The sequence below is a fragment of the Zea mays genome, chromosome 8 (genome assembly GCF_902167145.1).
Source record: "Zea mays cultivar B73 chromosome 8, Zm-B73-REFERENCE-NAM-5.0, whole genome shotgun sequence".
NCBI lineage: Eukaryota > Viridiplantae > Streptophyta > Magnoliopsida > Poales > Poaceae > Zea > Zea mays.
The window spans coordinates 27,983,760-27,998,323 of NC_050103.1; positions in this window are offsets into that span (position 1 = coordinate 27,983,760).

Consider the following 14,564-nt stretch of genomic DNA (forward strand, 5'->3'; position numbering starts at 1 on the left):
ATAATCGTGTGTGGGGGGTCCTTGTTCTTGACGTAGGAGATGAACATCTTCTTCTCCCCCGTTATGTGGTTTGTGCATCCGCTGTCGATAATCCAGCTTGAGCCCCCGGATGCATAAACCTGCAAGACAATTTAGGCTTGGGTTTTAGGTACCCAACTCTTGTTGGGTCCTACAAGGTTAGTCACAATATCTTTTGGGACCCAAATGCAAGTCTTGTCTCCCTTGCATTTGGCCCCCAACTTCCTAGCAACCACTTTCTTATTTTTACATGAAAGTACAAAATCAGTGTTGCAGGCATGAAAAACAGTAGCAGATTCATTATGCATTTTCCTAGGCATATGAATAACATTTCTCTTCCTAGACCTACTTCTACCATGCACAAAAGTAGAACTTGAAGCAATCATAGCATGTGAATCATAAGCATCATAACTCCTATTATAATGAGCATTCCTAGAAAATTTTCTATCATAAATGAACGCATGATTCCTTTGAATGCTACTAGCCATAGGGGCCTTCCCTTTCTCCTTGTTGGGAATGGGAGCCCTTTGGCTTCTTAAGTTCTTGGCTTCCTTGCGAAAGCCAAGCCCATCCTTAATTGAGGGGTGTCTACCAATAGTTTAGGCATCCCTAGCAAATTTTAATTTATCAAAGTCACTTTTGCAAGTCTTAAGTTGAGCATTAAGACTTGCTACTTCATCATTTAATTTAGAAATGGAAATTAAATGTTCATCACAAGCATCAACATTAAAATCCTTGCATCTATTGCAGATTACAACATGTTCCACACATGAACTAGATTTATTAGCTACTTCTAACTTAGCATTTAAATCATCATTCAAAATCTTTAAACTAGAAATTGATTCATGGCACACAGATAATTCAGAGGATAAAATTTCATTCTTTTTAGTTTCTAAAGCAAGAGATTTTTGTACACTAACAAATTTATCATGCTCTTCATACAAAATGTCTTCTTGCTTCTCTAAAAGTCTATCCTTTTCATTTAAAGCATCAATTAACTCATTAATTTTATCTACTTTTGATCTATCTAAACCCTTAAATAATTTAGTATAGTCTACTTCATCATCACTAGATTCATCATCGCTTGAAGTAGTATACTTAGGGGCTTCACGAACGCTTACCTTTTTCTCCTTTGCCATGAGGCAGGTGTGGCGTTCGTTGGGGAAGAGAGAGGACTTGTTGAAGGCTGAGGCAGCGAGTCCTTCGTCGTCGGAATCGGAAGACGAGCAGTCCGAGTCCCACTCCTTTTCGATGTGTGCCTCGCCCTTTGCCTTCCTATAGCTCTTTTTCTTCTCTTTCTTCCCGTCCTTTCCTTGTTCCTGGTCACTAGAGTTATCGGGACAATTTGCTATAAAATGGCCAGTCTCACCGCACTTGAAGCAGGAGCGCTTTCCCTTTGCTTTGTTCTTGTTAGGGTACTCCTTGCGTCCTTTCAATGCGGTCTTGAAGCGCTTTATGATTAGGGCCATCTCATCCTCGTTTAGCCCAGCCGCCTCAACTTGTGCCACCTTGCTAGGTAGTGCCTCCCTGCTACTTGTTGCTTTGAGAGCAACGGGTTGAGGCTCATAGATGGGTAGAGGGCCATTGAGAGCATCATCAACGTATCGCGCTTCCTTCACCATCATCCGCCCGCTCACAAATTTCCCAAGAATCTCCTTGGGAGTCATCTTTGTGTACCTGGGATTTTCACGGATGAGGTTCACAAGATGAGGATCAATAACAGTGAAGGACCTGAGCATAAGTCGGACGACGTCGTGGTCTGTCCATCTCGTGCTTCCATAGCTCCTGATCTTGTTGACCAGGGTCTTGAGCCTATTGTACGTTTGTGTTGGCTCTTCTCCCCTGATCATTGCGAACCTTCCCAGCTCGCCTTCCACCAACTCCATCTTGGTGATCATTGTGGCGTCGTTCCCCTCATGAGAAATCTTGAGGGTGTCCCAGATTTGCTTGGCCTTGTCCAAGCCACTCACCTTATTGTACTCGTCCCTGCACAAGGATGCTAGCAAAACAGTGGTAGCTTGTGCATTTTTATGGATTTGATCATTAATGAAAACGGGGTTGTCAGTACTATCAAAATGCATTCCGTTCTCAACTACCTCCCAAATACTAGGATGAAGAGAGAAAAGGTGACTACGCATTTTGTGACTCCAAAAAGCGTAGTCCTCTCCATCAAAGTGTGGAGGTTTACCAAGAGGAATAGAAAGCAAATGGGCATTGGAATTATACGGAATACGAGAATAATCAAATAAAAAGTTTGAGTTAACCGGTTTTTTTTCTCGTCGTAGTCATCGTCTCTTGGGGAAGAAGAGGATTCGTCGCTGTCGTAGTAGACTATCTTCTTGATGCGCCTCTTCTTCTTCCCGTCCTTCTTCTTATGACTTGAGCCAGAGTCAGTGGGCTTGTTGTCCCTTGGCTCATTGAGGAAGGACTCCTTCTCCTTGTCGTTGACCACCATCCCCTTTCCTTTAGGATCCATTCCCTTCGGGCGATTAGTCCCTTTCGTGAAGAGAACGACTCCGATACCAATTGATAGCACCTAGAGGGGGTGAATATGTGATCCTATAAAAATCAAATACTTGTAGCCACAAAAACTTGGTTAAGAGTTAGTGCAATAAGACCAAGTGGCTAAGGACCGATCTTTTGTGAAACACAATGGTCACAAAGAAAGACAACACAAAAGACACGGTGATTTATCCCGTGGTTCGGCCAAGTATAATACTTGCCTACTCCACGTTGTGGCGTCCCAATGGATGAGGGTTGCACTCAACCTCTTTCAAGTGATCCAGTGATCAACTTGAATACCACGGTGTTTTCCTTTCTTATACTTTCTCCTGTTTGCAAGGAATCTCCACAACTTGGAGCCTCTTGCCCTTACAATTGATGATCACAAAGAAGCACAGAAGTAAGGGAGGAGAGAGCAACATACACAAGACTCAAAACAAGAGCACAATCACGCACACAAGCCACAACTTGAGCTCACAACACAACTCGAGGAGTTCTCTACTCAAATGGAGCTCAAGTCACTATCTCAAATAATCGAATGTGCGAGAATGGAGTCTTGGTGCTTAGGAATGATCAAGGAGTGTTTGGGTTACTCCTTCATGCGCCTAGGGGTCCCTTTTATAGCCCCAAGGCAGCTAGGAGCCGTTGGAGGCATTCTTGGAAGGCTAAAGTTGCCTTCTGTCAGGTGGCGCACTGGACAGTCCGGTGCACCACCGGACAACACTGTTCATGTCCGGTGCACGATTTCCTTCCATTCCTGGCGCAGCCGACCGTTGCAACTTTGCGCTGGTTGGCACACCGGACAGTCCGGTGCCCCTTCAGATCGTTGGAGCGGGCCACGCGTCGCCCGCGGATTTGGCGGTCGACCGTTGCGCTGGCGGCCGTTGGCTCACCGGACAGTCCGGTGCACCACCGGACAGTCCGGTGAATTATAGCCGTACACCGCCGAAGTTTTCCCGAGAGCGGCCAGTTCGCCGGAAGCCAGTCTGGCACACCGGACACTGTCCGGTGCTCCACAGAACACTGTCCGGTGCACCACCGGATAGTCCGGTGCACCCAGACCGAGCAGCAGTTGGCTGTACACAGCCAACACTTTTCCAATCCTTTTTCTTCTGTTTCTATCACTTAGATACAATACATTAGTACCCAAATCAATGTACTAAGTCTTAGAAACATACCTTCTTGTTGATTTGCACTTCATTCATCATTTGGCATATAGTAACCCACTTAATATGTGTTGGACACTTAATCACCAAAATATACTAGAAATGGCCCAAGGGCACATTTCCCTTTCAGTTGTCTCCCCGATCGAGGGGGGAGGGACTTGCCATGGTTTTCCACAATGAACCACTCTAAACGCCATCCTTTAATGCTATCCTTGAGTGGGATGTCAAGGTATTCCGTTTTCCTCCCACGGCGCATCTCCAGACTCGCACCACCCACGAGCTGGTGCTGCCCCCCAGCCATCCCAGGACGACAATGATACAAGTACTTCCACAAACCGAAGTGAGGGAGAATTCTAAGGTAGGCTTCACACAGGTGAACAAAGACAGAAATTTGCAGAATAGAGTTGGGATTCAGGTGAGTCAGATTCAGATGGTAAAAGTCAAGAAGACCGCGAAAGAAGGGAGAAATGGGAAGAGCAAGGCCGCAGATAAGAAAAGGGATGTAAACAACGGACTCGTGGGTATCCTCTGTCGGGACAGTAACCCCACGACAAATCCGCCAAGAGCAAAGCTCCTTCGGAGGAAGAACTCCGACAGATACAAGATGGAGAAGATCCGACTCGGAAACAACAGACATATGATTACCTGCGAAAGGTAACTGGCTGTTGGGATCGATGGGAGGAATAATCGCAGCAACAGAACTCTGACTATTCCGCTTGGGCGCCATCACAATCTCGTTGGCAGACTGAGCGGAAGCGAAATCAAAGGAAAACAAAGGAGGTTCAGAGGCATGCGGCGATGTGATACAAATGGGGTTTTCCCGGGTCAGACACCATTTCTAAAAAAGTGCTTAGTCATCACTCGACCATTATTTCTAAAACGTCGACGTGGCCTAATACGACTCAGCTGTTACTTCTAAAACGCTGACGTCGCCATTCATCACTCGGTTGTTATCTCTAAAAACGTCGACGTGGCCTAATACGACTCGGCTGTTACTTCTAAAACGCTGACGCCGCTATTCATCACCCGACCGTTATTTCTAAAACGCCGACGTGGCTCAGCAGAACTTGGCTGTTACAATCTAAAACGCCGATGTTCGCCTAGAACCATTCGACTGTTACCTCTAAAGACGTCGACAGTAACTCAGCCGTCCTTTCTCTACGTAAACACAGGCGGAATTAAAATACGACACAACAATTACAAGTCGTTACTCGAGCATTATCTCTGAGAACAACGGCTGCATTGGGCACAAATACAAGCTGTCAATCGACTATAAAGGAATGATGGAAAGGCAAGAAATGCGCACAGAACAAGCTGAAGTTTCTTCATTATATAAAAAGGGGAAGTCCTTCCACAAACTTAAAAACCGACTCATTATGAGACGGTCTTCTTCCCACTTTTCGATACATTACATTACTACATTACATTACACTACGCTATACTACTAACTACTACTACATTATTCCACTAATACTACTTCTACTACTATTTATCTATACTAACATCTAAGCCAGTGGCGCTTAGCCACTGGCCTTGCTGCTGCCACGGCCGCCCTTGCCGTCGCTCTTGTTGTCGCCCTTGCCGCCGTCGTCGTCACCATCGCCTCCATCGTCGCCGTCGCCGTAGCCGTCGCCCTCACCGTCGTCATCACCGCCGCTCCCCTCCTCGGACGAGTCAGAGGAGTTCTCCTCGTCTGAGGAGACCTCCGACTCATTCGAGCCCTCGAGCCCGGAGCGCTCGACGACCCGGATGTATGTCCACACCTCGACGGCGATCCCCTGGGAATCGTCCGAGTCATCGGACGACGCCAGGGGATAGGCGTGGACTGGCGACCCCTCGGACTCGGAGGAGAACTCCTCCTCTAAGTACTCGGAATCGCCGAAGTCCTCCGAGGGAGGGGTTGGCTCGCGCTTCCGCTTGTCGCCAGAATGGTGCGATGAACTCCCGCCCTTCTTGCTCTTGCCCATGGTGGAGTAGAAGAGAAGAGAAAAGAGGAGAGTAAGCAACAAGCGGCAGAGAGATATGTGAAGACGCCAGTGAAGCAAGCGCTCTATTTATAGAAGAAGAAGACAACCGCTCATCTCCTACCATGGTCACTGAACAGTCGCAAATATTCAATAAACAATTCAAATCGTCTGGAAACAAGTCAGGCGGCTGACGTCGTTTCACGTAACACGACACCCATTGGGACTCAAGTCAACTGCTTGGACGATATGATTACACCCGTGGTCACGTCAAGTTACTACTCAGGGGCAGTTTGCTAAACGCTCAGCGCACCAAGCCGTCCCTTGCCTACACCCATTGGGGGGGACGTCCAGGAATTTTCAATAGATTTTCCCAAGCAGTCACATCCATATAGTATACACAATGGATGTATCAAGACAGAAGGAAGATATCGATGGAGATCGGAGGAAAGCCAAAAATAGCTGATGAAGTACAAGTCTAATCAACAGGAGCATTGAATCACGAAGCGAAATGAAGACTAGCCAAGGGCCATCTACCGGATGTCAAATCTATCGCAGATCAAATAAATTCCAAGCCTAACAAGACATGGGTAGACCGCATTGTTGATTTCTGTTGGGGACTTGTTCTCAAATGCTATGAATTAAGAACAAGGCAACACAAAGTATTAAATGTTAAAGTTCTTCGTCCTTCGAAGCATTATTTCCCTTAGGATATAACGATCTTCGGACGAAGGCCATGAAGGACGTACCTTCATCATCACAGTTATAAGATAAGATAATGAAAGCTGAAACATATGAAACAAGAAAGGTTATATGAAATAGACATATAATGTTATTCATATGTTATAATTGTATAAACTTGAATACTGAATATAATATTTAATTACATTTATACCTTCGGCTTGACAGAAGGCAAAAATCCAAGTGAAGCACACGAGCAATTACAGGATAGCGTGAACAGTACATGGGTACTGTTAATCTATTTATAGGCATAGGACACAGCCTGTGGGGAATTACATTCATGCCCTTTACAGAGGTCTACAATCATAATACAAATTATCATGGGCCGATTGGTCATTTCATCTTTAAGTCGGTGCCTTTGGAAATATACTCCGAAGCCTTCTGATTGATAGCTTCGGCTTTGTGTCAATCTTCCGAAGGTGTTTCTTCTTATGGGACCTTCGGCGACGAAGCAGACCCCCAATAATTTCAAAGGCAAAACCATATGCTGATCTCTAAAGCATAAGGCTGATGATATAATGCTGAATTCTAAGGCATCCGACGAAGATAAAAGGCTGATTTCTAAAAAAGCATGAGATGAAGACCTTTGAGTGGATTATTTTCAGTAATCCACTCAAAGCTCGGGGGCTACACCCATTGTGCACCCAATGAATCATCAACCCTAAAAGACAGAATGTTGATCTCCAAAGCATGAACTAATGATAAAATGCTGATTTCTAAAGCCTGAGATGAAGACAAGACAATGCTGATTTCTAAAGCCTGAGATGAAGACAAGACAATGCTGATTTCTAAAGCACGAGATGAAGATGAAAATGATTTCTAAAAAAAGCTTGAGATGAAGACCTTCGAGCGGATTATTTTCAGTAATCCACTCGAAGCTCGGGGGCTACACCCATTGGGTGCACCTTCGGTGCACCCAATAAACCCTGAACCCCAGAGAGCAGAATGTTGATCTCCAAGGCGTAAGCATGAGACAAAGCATTGATCTCTGAAGAATAAAGCGAATACCGATGAATAAAGATAGTAGAGGATAATAGAAGATCGGTTTCGCCTAGAGATGGCAATGGGTAAATACCCACCGAGTATTACTACCCTATACCCATACCCACGACACAAAAATAACCCCACCGGGTCACCCATATACACTTGTGGGTACGGATTTACCCCCATACTCATACCCATGTGGGTATGGGTCACCCATCGGGTCACCCGTACGGCTGTACCCACGAAAATAAAACATCTATCAAAATATTATACTATACAAATGTCAAGTATATCCAAATAAATACCATTACAAAATTTTCTAGCATCATTTAACCATCCATTCAACACACAAAAGATAATTGGATAAAATAGTAACACTAGGATAGTACTACATATCACATTAACATTACATGTTCCATTACATGGTCATTAAATTGTCGTTAAGCCTTCTATGATATTATGGTCTAAAAGGTTGTTAAATAATAAAAAAGATGGATGACTAAAGTCCAAGTCCATGCTTGGGCTAAGTTTATATTGGGTATTTTATACCCACGGGTTAACGAGTATGGGTGAAGGCGAAACGTTCTAATACCCGTTTACCCATTGGGTGAAGATTTTTACCCAATAACAGACCCACAGGTAGAATATTTAGCCCACATACATACCCTAATGGAGTAAATACCCATCGGGTATCGGGTCGCGGGTACCCATTGCCATCTCTAGTTTCGCCAAGTTACTCAGAGTTCAGAAGCAACAACTCGATAGGCCCATTTTTCAAGGTATTGTTTATCAAATTCAAAAACAGCAAGCTAGACCTAGAATCTTTGGGCCGATTATTGCAAAATCATCTCAAAGATTGGGGGCTTGTGGGGGACAGATATCCCCTGGGTCCACTAGAAGGTTAAGAAGACCCCGCGAAAGGCTCTAGGCCCGATGTTTCGCAAGGCCATCCCTTCGTAGGCCTGAGGAGGAGCGCTTGGCGAATTGGATCAACACAAGATCGGATCAACTCGAGCCTAGACGACCCAACAGATTTGAGCAACATCCACAGCAGTAACCCGACTTTCCCGCGCTGCATCCTCAGGCGTCGGAACTGAATGGCAATAAGTCGGCAGAGTTATAGGAAGATAGGCTCAGTCGGTTCACTATTACTTAGGCATACGTTGTTATCATATTCGCATGTAACGCCCCACGGTCGAGTATATAAGGCCTAGGGGGCATCCCCTCAAAAACATCTCACTACTTAGCCATCTACTCAGCTCTCTAGCATCTCATATACTAGAGAACCCCCTTGTAACCCACCACATAAAAGATCCACATCAGGACGTAGGGTGTTATGTATCTTAAAGCGGTCCGAACCTGTATAAGATTGTCTACTGTCTCTCATGCATCTGGCACGAACCATCAAGCTACAGTCGGTAACACCGTCCTACTCCAAAAAAGCACCTCAAGGGGAATCCCTGGGTGCGCGGTCGGACCCAAAACACCGACACACACCGGTTGCACATATGTGTCTGTCATGACAGTGCTCATTCTAGCATCAACCACATCCATGATCGTGTTGTAGCGGGCGCTGTCATTCTCAAACTTACTTTGATATGTGTGTTTGGTGTTTGTGTATTGCATGAGCACCTCACCAAGTGTTGGACTTTTCTCCTAATCAGCAAATCTTAGGAACGTATACAAAGGTTCAACTTCATCTAAAACATATTGCATGTTCTCCCACCATTCAACATTGGTGATGTTGTTGAAAGCATATCTTCCCATTTCAGTTAACAAGTAACGTGAGTGCCTGAATTCTGGTGACATAAACCATACCATTAACTTATCCTTCCTTCTCATGAAACTTTCCAAGAACATGTAGTTAGTGCCAAATCTGGTAGCATTCCATTTCACTAACTCACCTTCGATGGCTTTCTTCATCATACTGTGTAAACTTGATGAGTTGTACATCCAACTACATATCCTTTGGGTGCTTTGAATCATCGCTTCATGATGTGCCCACTTCCCAATGTCCTTTAGCATCGGATTAATGGTATGTGCTAAACATGGCTGCCATACCATATGCTTGTACTCTATGGCTTCTCTACTCAGCATCTTACAAGCCTTCTTAAAGTTGGAACAATTATCTGTTACAATTTGGACAACATTCTCTGGTTCAATAATCTTCAAGACATTTTTTATCTCCTGCTACATCAACATGTGTATGAGTGGCCAGTAAAAAGGGTAAAGTAACTACGAGTATGTACAACATACGTACTTGCATCATCTGTCTTTAAAAAATACATCATCCCATTGCAATACACCAAAAAGTTAATGATGCTGTTTTGTGTAGGACCAGTCCATAAATCACACATTAGAGTCGCACCAAACTCTTCCACTCAATCTTCCATTTGTCAATCTCCTTCTGAAACTCCTTCATCAAGATACTTGCCATCAATCTCTCAACCAGTTGGTAATTTGACCCCCACCCCTGCATTTAAGGCAACAAGATTATGTCAAAAACATAGATCAAATACAACAAAATATATTGTGTTATTTGTTACCTTGTTTTTGGGACTCCATAATTGCGGCCCTAAAATATGGGTTATCAACCTTTCGACCCGGGATGCCAATAGCATGACAAGCCTTTGCCTAAGCCCTACCAAGAATCTTTTTCGAGCTCCTTCCCTTACTTGTCCAGGGACCAGTATCTATCCTCTGTTGCCTTGGTCGAGAGGCTTGAGCAAGATTGTAGTCTCTAACACGCTCAGGTACTTGTTCCCTACTCCTTCCCATCATCCTATCAAGTGGCCCTCGAGATATCCTCTGGCTGGAGGATCCACCACCCCTGTCATACCTTGCACCAGCCCTCTGACTAAATTCGTGCTCTACACGTGACTGATGCATAGCCGCTTTAAGTTCATCCTCATACTCATCGTCCCCAAAATGGGTTCGTGCTGCCTCATCTGCCCTCAGCTGCTGCCTGAACCTAGAACTCTTCTTTTCCTTTGTCTTATCTATGTTAAGTTGAAAGTATGCCTTTATGTCTGAAGGAACAGATGGACATTTCTTGACATTCTTCCTTCTATGCGCGAGATGCTCCTTCAATCAGGTACCACCCCATCCGCTCTTTGTTTCTCTACAATACTTGCATTAGAAACCTGCGCCAACCTTCTCTCCGTGCAACCAGACTTTATCTCTTTCTCTATCTCTATCTCCATCCGACATGTCTCCTACATATGTGGCAAAAATATCATATAACTTGAAACAATAACTAAACCATAACTAATACATAAACCATAAGCCATCACACCTATAATAACAATACCAAATCATATTTACAGTAGTAGTAAATAATATTATGAGTTACATATACAACTAACATGAACGGAATCTAACAATAACTATGTATTAAGTTATTAACACAAACATGAACGAAATCTGAAAAACCTAATCATTAAAAATCCAAATCTATGCACTAAATATCTAAAATAGAGCTAAATCTTGGTACTATAACCGATTTACCGGTGGTAAAACATGATTTACCTCTCTTCGTGGGCGATTTACCGCCGGTTTTGTGATGGAAACCGCCGGCGAGGGGATCTGCGACGACGGAGGTAAACCGCTCCTGGCCGGTGGTTTACCGCGCGTAGTCGCCGGTAAAAGGCACGGCAGCGGTGGTTTTTGCGTGTGCGGCGGCGACAGGTCTGTGGGCTCTCAGGTAAGTGAACGGGGAAAGTGAGGGAAGCTAGGGAGGAGAGGGATATTTAGATTTTTTTTATTAACGGGTTAACGGGTTCATAACGTGTCCATACATTTTTCTAATTTTTTTTGTTGGCTAAACTAATTAAAATTTAAATATCTTATATACCAAATTACTCAGTAAAATATATAGTTTTTTATCATATATATATTTTTAATTTTTTTTATAAAATGTTTCTGTTTTTAAATTTGGACTGAATTAAAAAAACCCGTTGGTAAACCGTTACCGTCCACCCTCGGTTTCGGTAAACCGAGGGGTTTACCGCCGGTTTTCAGCGGTTTTGTAATCCTTGGGTGGGATTCGACTTTTTTCTTAATTCTTTTTTGTCTCAGCTTACTTATTATATCTATATATCATCTTATCTATTTCAAATTTTATTCGGCAAAACAATAAGACTTCTACTAGAGACAACTTAAGGATCAGCAGTTCACTCATACGACATCTAAAACAGTAAAGAATATAAGAGTGCTCTTGTTTCATCTGGATAAGTGGCTGTGCTACGTAGAGTAGTAGCAGCCGTAGCATAGCATAGCAGTAGTTGTCCCGCTTGCACGTACACCGCGCTAGCTGTGCTCTACTACTATAGGTGCATATTTAGGTCGGGTCAGATGGTTCGGTCCCAAGCACGAAAAAAGCACGATACAGGTACGACACGATCCGAAATATTTTAGTGCTGGACCGGGTTTAGACTGAGGTCGCGACCCATGGGCGGGCACGAGCACGACCTGTTTAAGGTAGGTACGAAATGGCACATATAAAGGTACGAAAAGGCCCATATATTTATTAAAACCATACTTCATTCCACACTTTTGTAGCTAGAGAAAATAATAGTTAGATGTTTTTGGTAGCTTTGAATTAGAGTATGTGATGTAATTTTACTTTTGTTATGAATATTAGATAATGAACTGAACTTACGAACTTTGTATAAATCTGATTATACTTTTTTCCCTTCTAACAAAATGATTTGTAAACGAGATAGTCATTGCATAGCTCTGGTAACTTAATACAAATACTAAGTATGCTTTTGGTCAAATTTATTTGTCTTATCTTTTAATTGTTTTATTAAATTTGTTTTGAATTTAGGGCTCTGATTTGATTCCGGGCAAAAAGCTGAATATCGAACCCTAATGTGAATTTCGGGCTTTTATAATTTCGGGCCTCCCGAAATGAGCCCGACATGTTTAAGCAATTACGTGTCGGACCGTGGGCCGAGGGCTAGGCCCATGTGCCGGCCCGAAATTCAAACGGGCCGGGCCGACCCGAAATTCAAAAAATACGGGTATTTTCGGGCTTGGATCGTGCCAGGCGGCCTGAATGTACACCTATATCTACTACTAGCAGCTCAGGCTCGCTTATAGGTGTACATTTGTGCTGTGTCTAATAGGCCGGACCAAAGGAAACAATTTCTGTCACGGCGCAGAACTGGTACGACCCAACCTAATTGTGGGTCTAGGCCGGCACGGCCCAATATGTGGGCGTGTTTGGGCCTCAAGTCAAGCCCACGGGTCGGCCTAGCATGACCCATTTAACTAAGACCCATCGAGGTCCACTAAATATAGACTCAGTATTTAACTAAGGCCCGTCAAAACCCACATGACTAGCACAGCTTGGAGAATCTAGAGCTTCAACAGGCCTTCGAGAACCAATATCTAGATGTGGATAGTGAATAGTGATGATGATCATTGTATATGTATTCTGTATGGCTGTATAGTACCTAATTAAACACTGAAAAGAGAACTGAATATTATTTCTGAGCTAGTTGTTGTCGGGGACCATAATTAGGGGTACCCTCAAGGCTCCTAATTCTCAGCTGGTAACCCCCATCAGCACAAAGCTGCAAAGGCCTGATGGGTGCGATCAAGTCAGGGATCGGTCCGTTCGAGGGACTCGATCACGCCACGCCCAAGCCTAGCCTCGGGCAAGGGCAGCCGACCCCGGAGGATCTCCGTCTCGCCCGAGGCCCCCCTCCAGCGACGAACATATTTCCGGCTTGCCCGAGGCCCTGTCTTCGCCAAGAAGCAACCCTGACCAAATCGCCGCACCAACCGACCAAATCGCAGGAGCATTTAATGCAAAGGTGGCCTGACATCTTTATCCTGACGCGCGCCCTTCAGTCGACAGAGCCGAAGTGACTGCAGTCACTTCGCCGCTCCACTGACCGACCTGACAGAAGGACAGCGCCGCCTGCGCCGCACCGACTGCAGTGCCACTTGACAGAGTAAAGGCTGACAGGCAGTCAGGCCCGACCTCAGGCACCATAGGAAGCTCCGCTCCGCCCGACCCAGGGCTCGGACTCGGGCTAAGCCCCGGAAGACGGCGAACACCGCTCCGCCCGACCCAGGGCTCGGACTCGGGCTAAGCCCCAGAAGACGGCGAACACCGCTCCGCCCGACCCAGGGCTCGGACTCGGGCTAAGCCCCTAAAGACGGCGAACTCTGCTCCGCCCGACCCAGGGCTCGGACTCGGGCTAAGCCCCTGAAGACGGCAAACTCCGCTCCGCCCGACCCAGGGCTCGGACTTGGGCTCAGCCCCGGAAGACGACGAACTCCGCTTCGCCCGACCCCAGGGCTCGGACTCAGCCCTGGCCTCAGTCGACGGTCTCCGCCTCGCCCGACCCAGGGGCTCAGACTCGACCACGGCCACGAAAGACAGACTCGACCTCGACCTCGGAGGAGCCTCCACATCGCCCAACCTAGGGCGCAGACCAGCCACGTCAACGGGAGGCGCCATCATTACCCTACCCCAAGCTGACTCAGGCTACGGGAAACAAGACCGGCATCCCATCTGGCTCGCTCCGCCAGATAGGCAATGATGGCTCCTCGCATGCTCCCTGACGACGGTGGCTCTCAGCCCCCTTACGGAAGCAAGAGGATGTCAGCAAGGACTCGACAGCTCCGACAGCTGTCCCTCCGCCAGGCTCCAGCGCTCCTCCGACGGCCACGACATCACACGAACCGGGCGCCAAAACCTCTCCGGCCGCCACGATGGCGTGTACTTAGGGCGCTAGCTCTCCTCCGCTAGACACGTAGCACTCGGCTACACCCCCCATTGTACATCTGGATCCTCTCCTAACGCCTATAAAAGGAAGGACCAGGGCCCTCTTAGAGAGGGTTGGCCGCGCGGGGACGAGGACGAGACAGGCGCTCGCGTGAGGCCGCTCGCTCTGTCACCCGCGTGGACGCTTGTAACCCCCTACTGCAAGCGCACCCGACCTGGGCGCGGGACGAACACGAAGGCCGCGGGATTTCCACCTCTCTCACGCCGGTCTCCGGCCACCTTTCTCCCCCCTTTCGCGCTCGGCCTCGCGCCGACCCATCTGGGCTGGGGCACGCGGCGACATTCACTCGTCGGCCCAGGGACCCCCCGGTCTCGAAACGCCGACAGTTGGCGCGCCAGGTAGGGGCCTGCTGCGTGTTGACGAACAGCTTCCCGTCAAGCTCCGGA